The following is a 21,358-nucleotide window of genomic DNA, read 5'->3' on the forward strand; positions in this document are numbered from 1 at the left end:
AAATCTCGAAACTCGGTTAAGTAGGTAGGCGGCGGAAATTACAAGATATGCAAGGTAGGTTTATAATTATGAAAATGGAACTATTTATAACTGCGTCTATTCTCACAAAAATGACATTTATTTGTTTAAGTCCCTCAAGTTTTCACTTAACTTAAAATAAAATTGTCAATGTTTTTTTAAATAAAACACAATTTTGAAACTTAAAAAATATTAATGTCTTTTTATTCACCTTCTCTTCGAATAGTCCTCTCGTCTCGAATTTATAAATTTTGGGGTTGATTTTAGACTAATTTTGGTTTTCAAAGTCGTCACCTAATTTCCTCTAAAATTAGTAAAAATAAATATTTTGCATGTTTAAACAAATTTTTTTGAAATTCTGTTCCAATTAAGAAAGGACCTAGGCGCTTTATCATTAGTACTCGTCAAGAGTGATCGTCTCTATTTTAAACTTGTTGTATTTTTAATAATTTTGTTTTACATTTTTTTTTATTGAGAATTAATATAAATCCTATCTATTTATTAAACATTCAATCTAATACCAACAATTCTTATTCATCCATTCTTCTTCATTTTTCTAGGTACATCATTTAACAATATATAATCAGGGCCGACCACAGCCTTGGGTTAAGCCTAGCAAACCCTTGGGCTAAGCCTAGCAAACCCTTGGGCTAGTGAAGCCCAATTATTAAAATTAATAAAATAATTTTATTAAATTTTTTATAATTTTAAAAAATAATTGTTGTAGTTTAGTGGTGAAAGATAAATATTTAAAATGTTTAGTAGATTGTGGGTTCAAATCTCATTAAGAGCTATTTTTTTAATTCATTTTTAAAATAGAATTTGGGCAACAATATTTTCGATCTTTTTTTTATCGAGGCTGAGGCACTATATATAATATTAAAATTTAATAAATTTAAACACAAAGTTGAACCTAAACAAATACCAACTTAATTACTTAGTTTTCAAACAATACCGATTTAACTTGTGATCATGAGAAAATTAATTTTTGGATTTTTGGATTTTTTAAATGCAATATATATGTACAAATGTCAAGAAAAAAAATAAAAGGAAACAAACAAGCCCTAAGCACAATTATTTTTGCATTTTTGTTGTAAATTTTTTTTAAAAGCGTTTGGTATTTTTTTGATTTTTTTTAAAATTTTAAAAAAATATTATAAACATAAAATTGCAGATTGTTGCAAGCGAATTGGTCCTTAAGACCAATGGCCGTGCAATTTGTCCTCCGGTTTCAGATATTTTGGGCGCGAGATGAACCAAAGTTCAATAGGAAATCGGGAAAACGCGGAAAACCCTTTAGGTCGTGAGGCTTCTTCTTCAAACTCCCAACAAACCAGTTCAGATCTTCTGCTACCGATTGCCGTGTTCCCCTGTGGCGGACCAATCAGATTGCAGCATTATTAATTTAATAATAAATCAATCTGGGCAGGAGACGGAGGGAGGGAGAATCCGGAATCCGGGTTTAGGCCCGGGTTCACACAAGAAACCGTTAACGGCAGCGCCCGTTAACGCCAGGAAATAATATAATAATTATATGATACCCAAATAAGATATCTTCGCTCCGGGCAACGTGTCCCAGGGAAGGGTGAGATGCGATGGGAGCGAAGATCTACACGCCCGTTGCAATGACCCTCATGTAAACCCCCCATACCCACCCATGAGAAGACCGTCTGCCGTTCATGAAAATACACTTACACGTCCATGTAAAGACCGAATTGACATGCATATTATATTTACGTTTATTAAATATTAATTTAATTTATTAAATAACACAGGCAGCGATATCATATTCGCTTCAATAAATTCATTCTTTTTTTTTCTAGGAATTTTTATTTAATTTTTGTATTTAATTTTTTTGCCACTAGACTCTCTGGAGCGAAGATATATTTGCTTCAATTAATTCTAATAAAAACCTCATGTAAAACCCCCAACCCACCCATGAGAAGACCGCCTGCCTGCCATGGAAAGACAATTACCCGTTTATGTGAAGACCAAAATGACATGGATTTCACATTTCCATTTATTAACTATTAATTCAATTATTTGAAGATGACATGCAGCAACCGAACAAATCTTCGCCTCAATTACTGGCTATTTTTTTTTTTTTTATTTAATTTTTTTTTGCTGGAGACATTCATGAGCGAAGATATATTTGCTTGAATTAATTCTAATAAAAACATCATGTAAAACCCCCATACCCACCCGTGAGAAGACGGCTTGCCTACCATGTAAACACATTTACCCGTCTATGTAAAGACCAAACTGACATGGAATTTATATTTCCATTTATTAAATATTAATTCAATTAATTGAAGATGACATGCAGCAACCGAACAAATCTTCGCCTCAATTACCTGGCTATTTTTATTTTTTTATTTTTTTCCGTTTAGTAATAAATGTTAATGTAATTAAATTAAATTGACAATCAGTAAACGACCAAATATTCGCTTGAATTTTGTTTTTCGAGTAGACGATTGAAAGCGAAGATTTCTTATTTTCAAATAATTTTAGCCTCACGTTCATGTAAAACCACCTCCCCTCCAATGAGAAGCCAACTTGCCTGTCATGTAAATTCACTTACCCGTGCATTTACATTCCGCGAATAAATCTTCGCTTCGATGAATAGTTTTTACTTTGCATTTATTTTTATTATTTTTTTAAGAAGTTACGATATCGAACGAATATTTATTCGCTTCCATGACTAGTTGATATAATTTCAATTTCCCGCTACAAGCCGACTCTCCCTCAATTTCATTTTCATAAGCAACTGTTCATATTCTTCTCTCTCTATCTCCCGGCGATAATCCAAACACTGAACGTCGAAACCCTAGATATTTCGTTTATACTACAAGGATATCTTCTGAACATGTCGGGTAACCAAGGCAACAACATGGAAGTGGATCATCCCATCGACTCCCGAGAGGTCGTCTTGCAAGTTTGTAGGAGCATAAACGAAAACGAAACTGCACCCACTCCGGCATCCAACGTCAATCCCAGCACTAAACCAGAGAGGTATGTTGATCTTATTGTGTTTATACTAATTTTACACATGTTTATTCAATTTATTTCGTATAATACTGATTTATGCTATCCCACCAAAATTAATGACTTGTAGGACCTATGAAAGGAAGAGGAAGAGAAATCCGAAGACGAATACTAAGTCTTCATCGACTGCTGAATCAGTTTCCACAGTTGCTGTCGAAGCTACTGATGTTGCTGCAGGTACTGATGATATTTTACCACCACCTTTTCCCCCTAAAAAAAAACCAAATGTTATTCCTACCTCCAATCCAACAGTCGATGAAGAGTTACCAGAACCACCCCCAGAAACCACTAATATTTCTCCGTCTACTACCCCATTCGATGAAGAGTTTCCCCCCTCTCCCCAAAAAACCAAAACCCGCCAGAAACGTAAAGTGACATTTCTAACCAGATCATCACCTCATGGCCTCGCTCAACTCATTCCTCAATTGAGCGTAGAACAGAGGGAAGCCGTTAAGGAAATCGGGTTTGGTTCTCTTCTTACAATGGGCGTCTCCAAGTGCCTTGCTCATTTTTCCAAACATGTAATCCAATGTTTTGACCCGGATAAGAGTTCTCTGGTATTGGCCAACGGTGATGAGATTCGTATCAATGAAGATCTCGTACAGCTCGTGATGAACCTCCCTAGAGGGTCAATGAACGTAGTCGAGTCCGTTGGGTTGGACAAGACTAAGGACCCTGCTTATTTTAATTTCTTGAGGGATTGGAAGACCAGATGGACCGGGGAAGACTCCAAAGCTCCCGAAACACTTTCTATGATCCCCAAGATATTAAGTAACACAAGTGCAGACAACGATTTCAAAATAGACTTCGTTGTCTTTGTTGTCTCTAGTTTTTTATGTCCTGTTCAAAATTCACGAGCCAGGTAAACATGTATTCAAACCTCTTATATATCTAATTGTATTTTTGAATACTGACAAATGTATTTTTTTCATTTCAGGTTCAAAATTCTCAAATCCTTAATGGAGGTTGATAACATAAAGGAACTGAACTGGTGCCACTTTACACTACAACGATTGGTTGACAGTGTAAGAAGTTGGAAAGAAAAAGCAAGTAAAGATAAAAATCCATATTTCGATGGACCTATAACCCTTTTATCGGTAAGTATTGTTGCCTCTCTTATATATGATTTATAGATATGTAATATTTTCTAACATGTTTCCCACTCCTTTACTCCAGATTTGCTACCTAGATGGTGTTTTTGTGGAAGGTGAACGTATCCCCTACGAAAGAAAATTTCCAATTATCTCCTGTTGGGATGACGTCAGCGTGTTGGAGTTTACCAACTTAGAAGGTCGTGCCGGTGGTTTTGGGCTGGGCAGGGCAAGGGCGCGCCTAGCAGTTAGACAACCCGAGAATCCAGTTGACTCGGTTGAAGTAAAAGAAGACGATAATGAGGTATGTGGAAACAATAAATTGACTCCCATTGTTCTTTATTATCCTGTTTTCAAGATTAATGAAGTATGTTTTTCATAATGTACAGTTGTTGACATCCAAAATCCTGCAAACTTTTAAAGATACAGCCCAACAGCTGAATTACCTATCAGGGGAGTTGGAGAAACGCAACATCGATCCGAAGCCCTTTTTTGAGGCCGGTTTCCTGAACCTCAGAGAGTCTGAAGGCTTCATGAAACACTTGAAGGTGGTGATCGATGGTCCGGTTCATGTAGGTGTGGAAGATCCTACAAGGGATGCACTTGGGGACACTTTACAGTGTGCGGGCTTGAAAGTCAATAGTCCCCGGGTTGATTACACATGTCGGACTGTAGTGGATGACCATGCAGTGGATGACCATGCAGACCATCAACCAGCACTGGCTGAACTGAATGATTTTGAGGATTCAGTGATGTCAAATCAAGAAAATCCACCCGATCACGAAGAACAGAATGATCTCGATGTTGCCGTTGTGCACAATGATGCTCCGTCACCACCTCTTCAACCGCAATCTGTTGAGGATGTACGTGAGGACATTTTAGATGAATCAGTCCTTGTTGAACCGGAAGATGTAGAGGCTGTATTTCAGCACAGTCAAGCCAAGTCACCCCCTCCTCAGCAGGACGAACATGAGGATTCATTTCTGCCCAACAAAGATGACTCACCCATTGTTGAACCAACTGATCATGAGGGTGAATGCAAGGAACCGGATGGGGCACACAAAGTGCAGACAACCACTGTTGAAGACGATGATCAGGTTGAAGTGAAGGAACAGGTTGATGAACCAAAATCTCCGCCTGAAAATCCAAATGATCAGGGGGCAGGGAAGGAAAATGTTGAGGAACCCCTAGCTCAGTCTGTTGCACCAAGTGATCATGGTGAAGGCAAGCAACAGGTTGAGGTACCCAAATCTCATCATTTTGAACAAAATGATCATGGTGCAGGGAAGGAAAATGTTGAGGAACCCCAAGGTCAGTCTGTTGCACCAACTGATCAAGGTGAAGGCCAGCAACAGGTTGAGGCTTCTAAGGCCGTTGAATCTTCTGAAGATGAAGATGAAGGTGATGGGGGGGGACGCATCAACATTAAAGAATATCCTAAGAGGAAGATCTCAAAAATTCCTGTGCACCTTCGATCCCCTTACATGCAACAGGTTGCGGATATGTTGGACCACAAAATAACCAACAAGGAGCAGAGATTAGCCGATTTTGTGTTTGATGAAGACCTGCCTCCATTGTAAGTTAGTTCTCATTTTTTTAGAATTTTTAAAAATGAAATTATTTAGTTATGGTCTTCTAAATGAATGTATTTTGCAGTGACGTTCTGTACGAAGGTGCACCTGGTAATATTACCCGTCAATTACTTCGTTCAATGCAAATGGGTCGCGAAATTTCGAGCGAAGTGATTGACGCTTGGTCCATAATTGTGCACTTCAAATGCCGTAGGTTGCCAAGGCATGAACCAAGAATAATTTGTTTCTCATCATGTTCACATGTAAGTGCATGAACTGCTTTTTTTTTGCTATGTATCCTTCAATGTTCATGACTTTGATGCTCTGCCCTTATTTTGCAGGTTAATATGGAGCATGATGCCACCTTATTTTCCCAATCCATTGAAGAAGACATGAGGAACTACCAAATCACAAAAGAAGACCTCATCTTCGCTGACGTGGTCTGTACATATCCCTCAATTCCAAGTAAAGAATATGCAATAAAATAATAAATGTTTGTGTTCTTTTTGCAGATATTCCTACCCGTTGTCTTTTCCCGACATTTCTTCCTTGTTTGTGTGAATATTAAGGACTCCAAAATCGTTGTACTTGACAACTCCGACCGTCCTCATGGAATGAAAGTTTTGGACAAGTATGTCACTTTGAGTAAACAACTCGATTGTTTTGTGAAATTCTTGTTAAGTCAAGGCATGGAAAGAATGGCTGCCAAGGTTAAAAAATACAGGATAACGGCCCCAAAGCTGGACTGGCAAGACAGAACAAACAAGACAGACTGTGGTGTATACTTAATGAGACATATGGAAACATATAGAGGAACGGCGAAGAATTGGTCTATTGACATCAACGAAAATAATGTAAGTGTTATACCATATTTTAGTAGATGACATTGAACAATTTTAGATGTTCTCATACTTTCTCTTGTTCTTTTGAAGGCCGCAGAAGCTTTGAGTACGTTGAGGATAAAATATTTATACAGAATTCTTATGTCTGAGCACAATGCTAATAGGTTCAAGTTAAAGACTGCAATTAGAGCAAGATATTAGGTATTCGTATGTCTTACACGGAATTATACTTGTACAGTTATTCTTATGTTTACACAGGTCAATTCACATTTCTTTAATGTATGGATGTTTGATAATGATTTATAACTTATAATGCAATTCAGATCTTAATGTATGGAAGGCAGTTCAGATCTTAATGTATGGAGTTATAATGTATTGATGTTTGATGTGTCTTCTTGTACCGATTTTTTTAAAATCATAAACGAGGATGTTTTCTTAACCGTGTGTTTTAATATTCTTAAACGAAGATATATTGTCAACATCATGAAACTGAAAAACTTGCAACCGTAATATCTTCTTCACTGAAAATTTGGAAATTCATAAACGAAGATATCTTCTTATGTTCATTTTTGGTGCAATCGATATTTTGGAAATCCGAGACGAAGATATCTTCTTCACTATATGTTTTTAAATTCATAAACGAAGATATCCTCGCAACTATACATTTTCAAAATCCTAAACGAAGATATCTTCTTATTTTATTTTTTGGTTCAATCCATATTTTTAATATCCGAGACGAAGATATCTTCTTCACTGAAAATTTTGAAATTCATAAACGAAGATATCTTCTTATGTTCATTTTTTGGTTCAATCCATATTTTTAATATCCGAAACGAAGATATCTTCTTATGTTATTTTTTGGTGCAATCCATATTTTTAATATCCGAGACGAAGATATCTTCTTCACTATATGTTTGCCAATTCATAAACGAAGATATCCTCGCAACATGTAATGCCCCTACCTGTGGTATGTATTGATGTAAATTCAAGAATGAAAACTCATTTATACTTTTTTTGGCCGCGTCTTGATCTGTAAGAATGGTTTTTGGTTTTTTCCCATGCATAGCTTTGGTGAAAGTCTCAAACAACCAATCAAAAGTCATCGCAGTTTCATCGTATAATAGAGCTGCTCCAAAAAAAATTGATTGTTTGTGATGATTGACACCTACAAAAAGCGCAACTGGACGACCTTCATTATTCTTCTTGTATGTGGTGTCAAAACTGACCACGTCTCCGAAGTATGAATAATCGGACCGCATGTTGGAATCACACCAAAAAATATTCGTTATCAAATCGTCCGCATCAAGTTGAAAAGCATTATAAAAACCAGGATCATTGGATTGTTTGTTCTGCAAATACTCTAATACACCCCCTGTTTCCCCAAAATTACACTCTCTGGTTCTTTTCGTGCGCAGGTAATTTTTGTAATCCTCAGGAAGAAAACCTAGATTCTCCCTTCCACCGATTTGTTTAGACATTAGAGCATGTGATGACTTAGGAGGAATTCCCACGTTAGTGGCCATCTCGATATGTAAGCCTGCAACTGCAGAAATATTCCTATGGCATCTATACAGGTGAGTTTTCTTTGGACTTGCAAGAGGATGACTATGATCACTAATAAAATTTACCACTTGGAACTTTCCATTGTCTGCACGCTTTATCCTCAATTTCGCTTCACAACAGAACCGAGTCACAGAACGTCTACGTTTCACATAGACATCACGTTTGTCCTTTCCCCGTTCACCCTGTGCACTACAACAAAAAACTCTATCCAGTATTTTACCCTCCTTGTCTACATGTTTTGAACTGCGCCTTATACCAAATCCTATTAGTTTAGCGTATGCTAAGTAGAATACGTAGCCTTCTTCTTCACTCTCAAATTCTCTACCTAAAAGTGGAATTAAGTTGGATTCGATGTCCTCCAAAGGTTGGCCGTTTCCATCGAAATTCAATTGACGACGACAAGTAGCAGATTCGCTGTTCAGTTTGAACAAGTGGAAAATAAAGGTTTGTAGATTATTGGAAAATGAAAACAATATAAGCGAAGAAAGCTTCACTTCAACAGTATGAAGATTGTAATATTAGGCGAATATAGTTTCGCTTCATAAGATATTATCTCATAATATAGTAGTGAAGAGATCTTCGCTTACATGTGCACTACAAAAATTGGAGAAGTTAAACAATGTTACCTTAAATCAATAATATCATTCTCGTCCATATCATTCTCGCTGATACGTATTCCTTCCTGATAATCAAAAAGAACAGAACATTTCATGTCGAGTATTCAAAAAACATAGAAAAGGTTGGGAAGAAAAGTAAAGGAGGTATAGATGACATTCAAAAACATACCATTTTATAATTTAGGAAGACGGATTGATATTATAATGAAGTCTCCGGCGAAGGAGAGGTCGATGGTAGACAATGTAGTATAACTCCGGCGAAGAAATGGTCGTACAGTAGAGAGAGAGAAGAGTACAAAGTTGTCTAGCTTAGCAGCATGGCTTGCTGCATGCAGCATTTAATGAAAAGGTGGCAGGTGTTAGGTGGCGGTGAGTTGACTTGTTAAAAAAATTATTTCATTTTAATAATTAAATGACAAAAATTATTATGAAATTAAATTAATAAATCAATCAATCAATCAGTAAGCGAAGATTTCTTCACATTATTGTTTTGACAATTGTTTTACAAATATTATTTTGACAGTAGTTTTAAAAAATATTAATTATTTATCAAATTTATACTTCAAGTTATACAGTATTTGTTAATGTTTCAAGATTTAGTTAAATATAAGGCTGATGTTTAAAAAAAAACAATTCGAAGAACAAAAAACATAATTCTGAAATCAAATATGACATTGAATTTTCAAGAATGCAAAATATTCAAATATTAAGTAACAAATTAAACCAACACATGTCTATTACAAAAACAAAGGCTGCAAATCACAAGCAGCAATGGATTCTAGCAAGCTTGTGTGAGGAACACCAAACACATCCAAATATGTCTTCAGAGGATTCTCTGCCTCAAATACCCAAACAAGTTCATTAACATCGTGCCTAGACTTGTCGTATACAACTATAGTTTTGTCGTCCTCGGGCTCGACAAATGGATTCTCCATTTCTTTAGTTGTACCTCCTCCAGCAATTACAAACCCCATAAGATCAAGTTTGTAAGCCGGGATGAATTCCCCTGCAAATATGAAGGTGTAACTGTCGAAGAGTTTGGGCAGCTGAAAGAAAATACAATACATTATTAATAATGATGGACAATTGAATATCATATGGAGGAGGGAATAAGACAAAACTTACATTGTTCAAATACCGCATTCTGCCAGCTCTTGGACCGCCCACAGTCCCATGATTATCTCGCTGCACCTCGTATGGTTCCTCGTCCACGTAACAGTTAAATCTGATTGATGATTTTATCCCTGTATAAAAGCAATAGGTGTTTTTAGTTTCATATATGTGAAAATGAATATTGAGTTAACAGTAAAGGGTTAAGAATAACAGAGTCTCACAATCAATGGTAAGGATCCAACTCCCGTTCAATATGCCCTTCAATACTTTGATAGTGCGACCGCATCCACCATTAGAATCGGTGGATGCTATGACGTGGGTAACATCGTCTCGCCACCTCATTGACACCGTGGCACCACATGTGTTAGCATATTGTTGCATCAAGTGCTGTTTAAGAACAATCATAAATATTTCAGTTAAACAGGATGAAAACTTAAACAATATGGAAAAAAAGGGAGAAATGTCACGAAGAGTACTATCTCTTCACTTGTTAATTGATTTGGGCATAAAATCCAATCTTTGCCAAAGTTTTGGACGGATGCTGAGGCAGCCTGCACGTGCATGAAAAAAAAAACGGTCTTTGTGAGTATGTACTAGGGTTTCAGGGAAATAATATCACAAAACACAACACTAGGTAAGTTTTCCTAAATAACATTGATTTACAGTCAAGGTAACATTTTGAGAGTAGGGTTTCCTAAAGATTAAAGAGACAACAACATCACATAACAGAATCTAGTGTAGTAGTTCCATAATCCTAAATATTAAAAGCTACTAGTCAGGAATACGTACCATTGTGGAGTCGTGAAGATGTGGATTCAGGTTCGGTCGACGGGGAGCCGGTTACGAATCGCCGTGAAAAGGAGGCAGGAAGAGAGAGAGATGAATCGGGCGGAAATGATAATAAAATAATCATATTAGGGGGTATATATATTCATGTAACCGGGACGAACATGTCTTCTTTCGAAAAGCGACTATTCATTCCATGTAACATGACACAGGGACCAGGGGCGAATAAGTGTTCTCTCGAGAAGCGACTATTCAATCCATTTTACATGGAACATGGTCTAGGCGAACAAATGTTCTTTTCCAGCGAAAAAATTTAAATAAATAAAAAAAAGTAATGAATTAATTGAAGCAAATATACCTTCGCTCATGAAGGTCTCCAGCCAAAAAAAATTAAATAAAAAAAAATAGGAAATAAAAAATAGCCGGTAATTGAGGCGAAGATTTGTTCGGTTGCTGCATGTCATCTTCAATTAATTGAATTAATATTTAATAAACGGAAATATAAAATCCATGTAATTTTGGTCTTCACATAAACGGGTAAGTGTCTTTACATGGTAGTCAAGCGGTCTTCTCATGGGTGGGTAGGGGGGTTTTACATGAGGTTTTTATTAGAATGAATTGAAGCAAATATATCTTCGCTCCAGAGAGTCTCGAGGCAAAAAAAAGGAAATAAAAAAAATTAGGAAAAAAAAACTAGCCGGTAATTGAGGCGAAGATTTGTTCGGTTGCTGCATGTCATCTTCAATTAATTGAATTAATATTTAATAAACGGAAATATAAAATCCATGTAATTTTGGTCTTCACATAAACGGGTAAGTGTCTTTACATGGTAGTCAAGCGGTCTTCTCATGGGTGGGTAGGGGGTTTTACATGAGGTTTTTATTAGAATGAATTGAAGCAAATATATATTCGCTCCAGAGAGTCTCGAGGCAAAAAAAATGAAATAAAAAAAAAATAGGAAAAAAAAAATAGCCGGTAATCGAGGCGAAGATTTGTTCGGTTGCTGCATGTCATCTTCAATTAATTGAATTAATATTTAATAAACGGAAATATAAAATCCATGTCATTTTGGTCTTCACATAAACGGGTAAGTGTCTTTACATGGTAGTCAAGCGGTCTTTACATGTGTGGGTAGGGGGGTTTTACATGAGGTTTTTATTAAAATTAATTGAAGCAAATATATCTTCGCTCCAGAGAGTCTCGAGGCAAAAAAAAGGAAATAAAAAAAAAAATAGGAAAATATAACTAGCCGGTAATTGAGGCGAAGATTTGTTCGGTTGCTGCATGTCATCTTCAATTAATTGAATTAATATTGAATAAACGGAAATATAAAATCCATGTCATTTTGGTCTTCACATAAACGGGTAAGTGTCTTTACATGGTAGTCAAGCGGTCTTTACATGTGTGGGTAGGGGGGTTTTACATGGGGTTTTTATTAAAATTAATTGAAGCAAATATATCTTCGCTCCAGAGAGTCTCGAGGTAAAAAAAAATTAAATAAAAAAAGTAAATAAAAAATCCAAGAAAATAAAAGATTGAATTACTTGAAGCGAATATTATATCGCTGCCTGTGTTATTTAATAAATTAAATTAATATTTAATAAACGTAAAGAAAATCTGACTGTCAATTCGGTCTTTACATGGAAGTGTAAGTGTATTTTCACGAACGGCAGGCGTTCTTCTCATGGGTGGGTATGCGGGGTTTACATGAGGGTCATGGCAACGGGCGTGTAGATCAGAGCGAAGATATCTTATCTGGGTATTATCTGAATATTATATTATTTCCTGGCGTTAACGGGCGCTTCCGTTAACGGCGTCTTGTGTGAACCCGGGCCTAAACCCGGATTCCGGATTCTCCCTCCCTCCGTCTCCTGCCCAGATTGATTTATTATTAAATTAATAATGCTGCAATCTGATTGGTCCGCCACAGGGGAACACGGCAATCGGTAGCAGAAGATCTGAACCAAACACCCAAATTCCCAAATCGAGATTTGTTAGTTTCATCTTCAGAGCCTCCAAATGCGAATGCAAATGGATGGAAAACTCTCATTGACACGTTTAACATTTCTTCACATTCCAAAGTTCATCATTCAACAAGTCGGGGTGTCGTTGGAGCTTCAACGGGAATCCGAGCTCTACGCAAGAAAAACCGGTTTCTTGATTTTTAACCCCAAATTGAATTATAAGCTTATAGAAAGCTTTCTTGTACCTCTAGAAACTAATATGGAACAATAAACAACCGTCTAACTTAGATTTACATTGAGTACCAAATTAAAAACTAAAAGTTTATTCAAAATTTGTGAAATCGAGCAAACACCCACCAAATCGATCAAAAATGGTTTAGAAACGCTCTCTATCACATTTAGAAACTATTTTGATCATTCTTGAGTTGCAATTCTGATATTGAGCTCAAGAAAAAAAAAACTGATTTTTTTATTTAAAAAATGAAATTGTGCATTTCTGTTTTAAGATAAATGGATCGATTTTAATTCGATAGAAAGTTTCTAGACGATGTAGGATCAATTCTCAATCACCAATTCATAGAACAACACAGTATATAAGAACACATAAACTCAAGTGCGTAAAATTTTAATTTTGTTTTAAATTTGTTTTACATGCAGATTGAAAGGTTACAAATGATGGTAAATAGCTTATATTATCTTAGTGAAGTTTTTTAATGCTTAGAAAAGCCCTTAAAGTCTTCCTTCACAAAATGTTAAAAAATCAAAAACTTGAAAAATGGCCTTTAATGACGGATCATTCGTTTCGTCTCTTTCATTTGAATAATGATGACATCATTTTATAGAGGTCTCAATCTCAGGATGTCCAGCATTGTATGCCTTCAAATCTATCTCGAAAATACATTTCGAGAAATTAGAAATGAATATAAAATATAAATCTCACTTTGAATATTTTGAAATAACAAAATTAAATTAAATTAAATTCGGACAAGGGTTAAAAACCAATTTTTGAATTAAAAGTCGTACCTAATCTTTCTCACGGAAAACATATTTTGTGCGTAGAACGAAAAAAGATTCTTTAGGAGTTCAGTCATTGGTTAGACATGAGAAAAGACATTGACTTTATGTCTTACGCGCCCGTTAGAAAAGGTCTCTATTTTAAATATTTTGGTCGTTTTGTAGAAATATTTTACACTTATTTTAATTTGTTTATTTGTCAAGTTCTAACCAATCTAAAATATTTATTTTATTCTCTACATTAGTCTAAATTAACAATAATTATTAAATAAAATTAATGTCTTAAACATAAGAAAAATGAGAAAAAAAAATCAAAAGTGAATTAAAACTTTATTATATTCATATATTAATTTTATAACTATAAATAAATAACCTCATAAAATTTTGTAGTTTTTATATTATGTATGTGAACAAAAAAAAGAAATCAAATGATTAAAAACGAAGCAAATTAATAGGTCATGAAGAATTAAAAATAATATTTACTAAAAATATTATTTTTAAATATTTATTATTTTTTTTTAAAACTTTATAAAATGTGCAAGTCATTTAAATGTAAAATAAATACAAAATAAGTATATAAAATGAAAAGAAGACAAACAAACAGGCCCTTAAAACCATTGGAGTTGGGTCAACTTAGGGTTTGTAGGCCAAAGTTATGTTTGTGGGCATGGGCGGACTAGTTGGGTAAGTTGATGAACTTCATCTTCAACCTTCTACAAAAGTGTGGGTCTTAAAGCATAGATATTATTAGAAATTTATTAAACACATAGCTAACACTTAAATAACTTCGCACGAAAAAATGTAAAATTTAGAAAAAAATTAAAAATAAAAACAAACAAAAATGATGAATTTCCCTGGGTGGATCAACTATTTTTTTTTTTTTTTGTCTCCTTTTCCTTGGTCTTATAAAGTTATTTATATGTATGTCAATTTGTGTCTTGCTATTTTAAAGTCAATATTTTTGGTTTGCCAATGTAAAATATGGGGACTTTAGCTATCAAGGGAAAAACCACCATCACCAATTTACTCATATTTACTCAATAATGTAGCATTTTTGGTTACTTCAATGACAAATTAGCAATTTCTAAACAAAATCCTTTTTTCCTTTAACTCATGCAAAAAATAAATAAATTAAAATAAATATATATTTATTTTATTTGGCTTATTTATTTATTTATTTATTTATTTTATATATACATATATTGCGTTTTATTTGAAAATAGTCTTTCATTTGTCATTTTAGAATTCTATCGATACGACATAGTTTTTAAAATAAATATTTATTTTAAATCTCGTGCAAAAAAACCATAATAGTAAATTTAGAAAATAAATTATTAGCTCGAAATTGTTTAAAATTATAAATTTATGAACGAAATATCAGTGTCTATAAGCTTATCCCTAGCATGGTCGGTCACTTCCTCTATTGAATTCTCACATCATGGTCAATGTGATGCCACTGTAGAATGAAAAAATAATCACAGTGGAGTATCGATAGAATTCAAGGAGATAGAGTTTTTAATTATTTTTAAACGGAGTTGTTGCATCGATGTTACGTCGCGAGGTTGAAAATTATGCTCTAAACGAAACAACGTCGTTTTTGGGCTTCGAGGTTCCTTTGATCGTGGGCATGTGATATGCTTTTGTGTATGTGAGTTACGCACCTATAGTTTTATCCTTTTGCACGTTGACGGGCCTGTTAAATATCTTTGTCTTGAAATAACAGAATATATATATATAATGGTGTTACAAATAAATAAAAATAAAATAAGATATACAAAGAACGAAATCACCGATTGAGATGTTGATTTGAGGCATGTGCTTGACACATTTCCCTTAAAACATTTCCACCATCCCCGGTTTGTGCTGGAGCTTATTGTAGATGGCTGTCTCCCAGGGTACAACGAATCCAGTAGTAATTCTGCACTGAAATCACTACTCGTCGAGCTTGATCAGTGTACCTGAACTATCACCGGGTTTCAATTGAAAATATCGAGCGAAAACTCGAAAACACTCACAAAATAAGAAGAGGGCTTTTGGAATTCTAGAGTGAGAAAAAATAAGGATGAAGTGAGTTTTTGATTAGAGATGAGAGGTCTTATATTGTTGAAAAGTTAAACCATTAAATAAAATCATCATTTGATCCAACGGTTGACATTGTTTGTCTCTTCATTACCTTAACGTTTTTCTCTTCATTATAGATTAATTGTTTGCCAAAACAATTAAGGCATTTACAATTCAATACTAACGTTACATGTTTTCCAATTTGTTAATAATAATATTAATTATCATAACAAATAATAATAATAACAAACTCATATAATTTACACTACAAATTAACAACATTTTGTTAATTGGTCATCAAGGCATTTTAGATCAATTAATTTAAATTAATTGATTTAAATTTTACATTTGGATCAAATTTCACCCTTTAATTCACGTTTGAATTTCATGTGAATTTGATTTTATTACCCACATTCTAATTTCCATTCATTAATGGAATTTATAGAATTAGTTTAAAAATTCCAACAATCCCCCACATTAATAAAAATTGAAAGATTAACCCGGTGAAAGGTTCAACAGTTGAATTCTACATAGGATAGGTAGGTGTAACCCTTTGAACCTTCCTTTGTGAAAGCATATAACTTTACTAGCTGATTAGTAGACTGGATGTCCTTGAACTATTATGCCTTTTATGTAAACGATTACACACTTTCACATAGAATTCTCCCTGATACATGTCAAGCTCTCATGGTTGTGTCCGTTTTGGCCATGGAACACACGCCTAGTTCTGTGAGAGGGTCTAGAATTGAGCCGTGCAATTCCTTCAAAGCGGCCCCACTTCTCCCTCATATAGGTGATCTCTTTGTTCACAAAGAATCATTAAAAGCGATATGCTTATCCTCGTCAAAATATATATTGTTTCATTATAGGATTAATCATCAACAATAACTTTCCAAGTTAGTACAATTAGGTTGTCCCATTGAACCTAGTTCTTGGGATCTCCAGTCTGCATAGGTTGGGTTTTCCTTCATACCAACTTATAGTAGGCTGATGTCTTAAAAGACTTTCAAACTAACTCTCTATTCAATAATTTTATAAGTGGATCCACAATGTTATCTTTGACTTACATAGTCAAATTTGATAACTCTATTAGAGAGTGTAGTCTAATGACATTATGTCTAAGACGTGTATGTCTAGACTTGTCATTGACTCTAAGTTTATCTAATTTCAAATTATTATTACAATAATTAGAAATTTCTGATAATTTTGGAATATCTTCTAACAAGAAGCATAGTCATTCGTACATGCTTACCATTTAAACATTTTTATTTTTTATGAAAATATTATTTACTTGGCTAACTAGTAGACAAAATGTCTTTGAACTATTCTGCCTTCGTGTAAACAATTATATATTTTGCATAAAAATATTTTATTTTTCGACATAAGTTAGAAACATAGATTATAACATTTAATCTATCCATCATAATTTTTTTAGAATATTTCCATACGTAGATTGCACTTTTAAGTGTAAACATATTCACTTGTAGACGTAAAGTCTTTTAATTAATAATATCAATATATTATTTGATAATAATATGATATTTCGTGTAGTGCAATTCACATCCTTAATGGATTTAATCATTTTTATTGTAATTTTAAGCGATAAAATATCGTAAAAAAGACACGTAATGAAATGATTTTCATTATTTTCATGATATATATAATTGTCACATTCACTTTCTAATAAATGTATGATCAAATTTTCATATCATTATTATAAAATTTATAATAAGTCATATAAGACTTTATAAACTTTCATTTTCATTTATTTCATAAATCTTTTTGAAGACATTGGTTCTTCAAATATTTATGAAGGTAATGTCAAAATATGACACGTTTCTTGATTTCAAAATCCTCAAATTTATAATATCAATTTGAGCACCAACTCAGCAAATATAAACAAGACATTTTCTTGTTATTTTCTTTTTTTTGTAAAGTTGTGCAACTTTATCTTTTATAGAGAACATATTTCTCTAACAATAAATTATCTTTTTATTTATCATAATATACACAATTATTTTTGTGTTATAATCAATAAAAATATTTTCCCCTACATTCGTGTTGGTATCCTTTTTAAATCACACACATTTGTATGATTTAAATCAATAATTTTCTAATCAAGAAATTTTCACACAGTTCTTTTACAGATTTCTTTTGTTATACTTATCATACAATGAATAAGATAACTATATTATAAATATTTAATTGAATAAATCGTAATTTCTATACAAGAGATTAGAATGTTTATTCATTTATAAATCATTCTTCACGTAATCTCTACATAAGAAATTAAAAATATTTAATCAATTAAAATATTTATTTTAACACTTCATTTCTATAAAAGAAATTAGAATATTTAATCAAATAAATATTCACCGTATCACATGATTTCTACAAAAGAAATCATAATGTTTCAAGCATCTTTGACCGAAGTCGCTTAAACATTTATTTTCGGTTGCACGTTTGCATCCCATAATTTCGGCACGTTTGCCACATTATTCTCAAATCAAACAAGACTTTCCTTGTAATTATTTGATTTCAAAATTATCAAATTAAGTAAGTCTTAATTATGCATTGAACAATGTATATCAAATATATTATATTAAACCAAAATTAATATATCCATATATGTGATTGTATATTATCGCTTTCACCACGACAAAACAACTATAATATATATAGTCAATAACATAGAAACATAATCAAATAAATAATATGTCATATATTATTAAACAAATATATATACAATTTCATTTATCATTAAAAATACGTTTAAAAAATAAATGATAAATAATTAGAATATTAAATATTACACTTAATTAGAATGTTGACCATTTATCTTTAATCAAATGCAAAACTAACTAATTATATAAATAAGTATTCATGTAATCAATTATTCGTTTCTTAATTAATTAGATAATCTTTAACATTCCATAAAAAATCTCTCTCCATCAAAGAACACATAATTTGTGACAAATTTCAAAATTATTTATTAAAATAAAATAGATAGAAAATAAATCTTTATTTATATATGTATATAAATTTCTAGATGATCATACTTATTATGAATGAACATGAATCATCATATAATTAACTAATATGCATGATTTATATTAATAATCACTTAACAACATAATCAAATTAAATATAACTACAAATATATTTTATGTCTTAATCGAAGCATTTACATTGCCATGTTTTGAACAATAATCGGCGTGAAGCGACTATGCATGCTCAAAATAAATCTGGGAAAATCGTTCTCACCGAGACAAATTTTGGCGAAGACAATTTTGACTAACATAGCCGAGTCTCTTTAAATACATGATTAGAATAAGTTTTAACAGAAACAACTTATTTGATCTCATTATTTGACCTTCATTTTCTGTCATTATTAATCACATAATTTCTATAAAAAAAATTAAAATGCTTCAAAATATAAATGACGAAGTCATTTTAGCAAATTAAATTTCTACATAAGAAATCGGTTAGGATCCCCAATTCATTTCATAATTTTTTACATGAGAAATTATAATTATGTCAACAATAATGATTAATATCATTTTGACAAATCAAATTTCTTATAAGAAATCTGATTTCTACAAAAGAAATCATCTCATCAGATTCGAACACAAGACCTCCCTTCCGCCACGCACAATTGCGTCTGAACTTTGAACCACTGCGCCAATGCACCCTTTCATCATTCTGGCACTTTTACAACAATCTGTCTTCTTTTCGGAGACAAATTATATTTTATATTTGACTAAACTCTGTCAACAAATAAATATATTACACATTTAACTTAACATCATAATCAAAATATAATATATAAGATTGACAATATATATACTTATATAAATAAATATATTATCTCTTCTTAGTTATTAATCTTCATATCACATTCTTTTAATTATCAAACTTAATTAGTTTAAGAATGTATATATATAATAATTAATTATTTTAAAACTGAAACCATATGTTTCAATTATAATTAATTTTAACACCATTAATTTTCTAAAAATTAAAAACTAACATATTAGTTACTTTCTTATTTTTATTCATTATTATTAATAATTTTAATAACCAACAAAAATTTATTTAAAAATAAAATAAATTATTATTTTCTAATTTATTTTCTAGAAAATGTTTGTATAATAAATATACATAATTTTTCTTTAGAATATTAGCTTATAAATGTAAGCTTTCATACAAATAATATTAATAATAATTAACATTATATATATATATATATATATATATATATATATATATATATATATATATATATATATATATAATAAAGACTTATCTTTATTTGTAAATTCTTCTATTCCTTTAGATTAACAACTTTATCTTGTCGAAATAATTGATCATCTGGTTTATAACATCATAACTCGTATTCCTGAAACATCAAAGACAAAAATTTCGATGGCACAAGCTACTAAATAACTTAGCACATGAAATTGTTTTAAAATTATTATAGATATCTTGTCTTGAAATAACAGAATATATATATATATATATATATATATATATATAATGGTGTTACAAATAAATAAAAAAAATATATACAAAGAACGAAATCAACGATTGAGATGTTGATTTGAGGCATGTGCTTGGCACATTTCCCTTAAAACAGTTCTATCACCTCCCGTTTGTGCTGGAGCTCATCGTAGATGGCTGTCTCCCAGGGTACAATGAATCCAGTAGTGATTCTACACTGAAATCACTACTCGTCGAGGTTGATCAGTGTACCTGAACTATCACCGGGTTTCAACGGAAAATATCAAGCGAAGAACTCGAAGAACACTCACAAAATAAGGATGAAGTGAGTTTTTGATTAGAGATGAGAGGTTTTATATTGTTGAAAAGTTAAACCATTAAATAAAATCATCATTTGATCCAACGGTTGACATTGTTTGCCTCTTCATTACCTTAACGTTTTTCTCTTCATTATAGAGTAATTGTTTGCCAAAACAATTAAGGCATTTACAATTCAATACTAACGTTACATGGTTTTCCAATTTGTTAATAATAATATTAATTATCATAACAAATAATAATAATAACAAACTCATATAATTTACACTACAAATTAACAACATTTTGTTAATTGGTCATCAAGGCATTTTAGATCAATTAATTTAAATTAATTGATTTAAATTTTACATTTGGATCAAATTTCACCCTTTAATTCACGTTTGAATTTCATGTGAATTTGATTTGATTTTATTACCCACATTCTAATTTCCATTCATTAATGGAATTTATAAAATTAGTTTAAAAATTCCAACAGGACCTAGCTAGGTGGGTGTCTGCCCTACCGCTGGTCTACTCGTATGGTTGACTACAGCTAATAATCCGCGGTGGTATGCGGCCGTACATAGTCGTTACTGACCACTTTTAGTTCACATTTTATTTTTGGCAAAATAAATCTAAACAAAATCAAGATATATATCTCATTTAGTTAATTCATTTAATTTATTTATACTTAAGTTTTATTTTAAAATAGTCTAAATTTTAATTATTTTGGAATCGGATCGTTATTAATGCAGTACAATGAGCCCATATATGATTTTAGAAAATACTTTCGATAACTCGAAATTATTTAAAAATTATAAATTTAGGTGTAAAAAATAGTGTACAAAATTATATATCCAAGTCTTTTATATATTA

This window comes from Impatiens glandulifera, chromosome 1, assembly GCF_907164915.1.
Source record: "Impatiens glandulifera chromosome 1, dImpGla2.1, whole genome shotgun sequence".
NCBI lineage: Eukaryota > Viridiplantae > Streptophyta > Magnoliopsida > Ericales > Balsaminaceae > Impatiens > Impatiens glandulifera.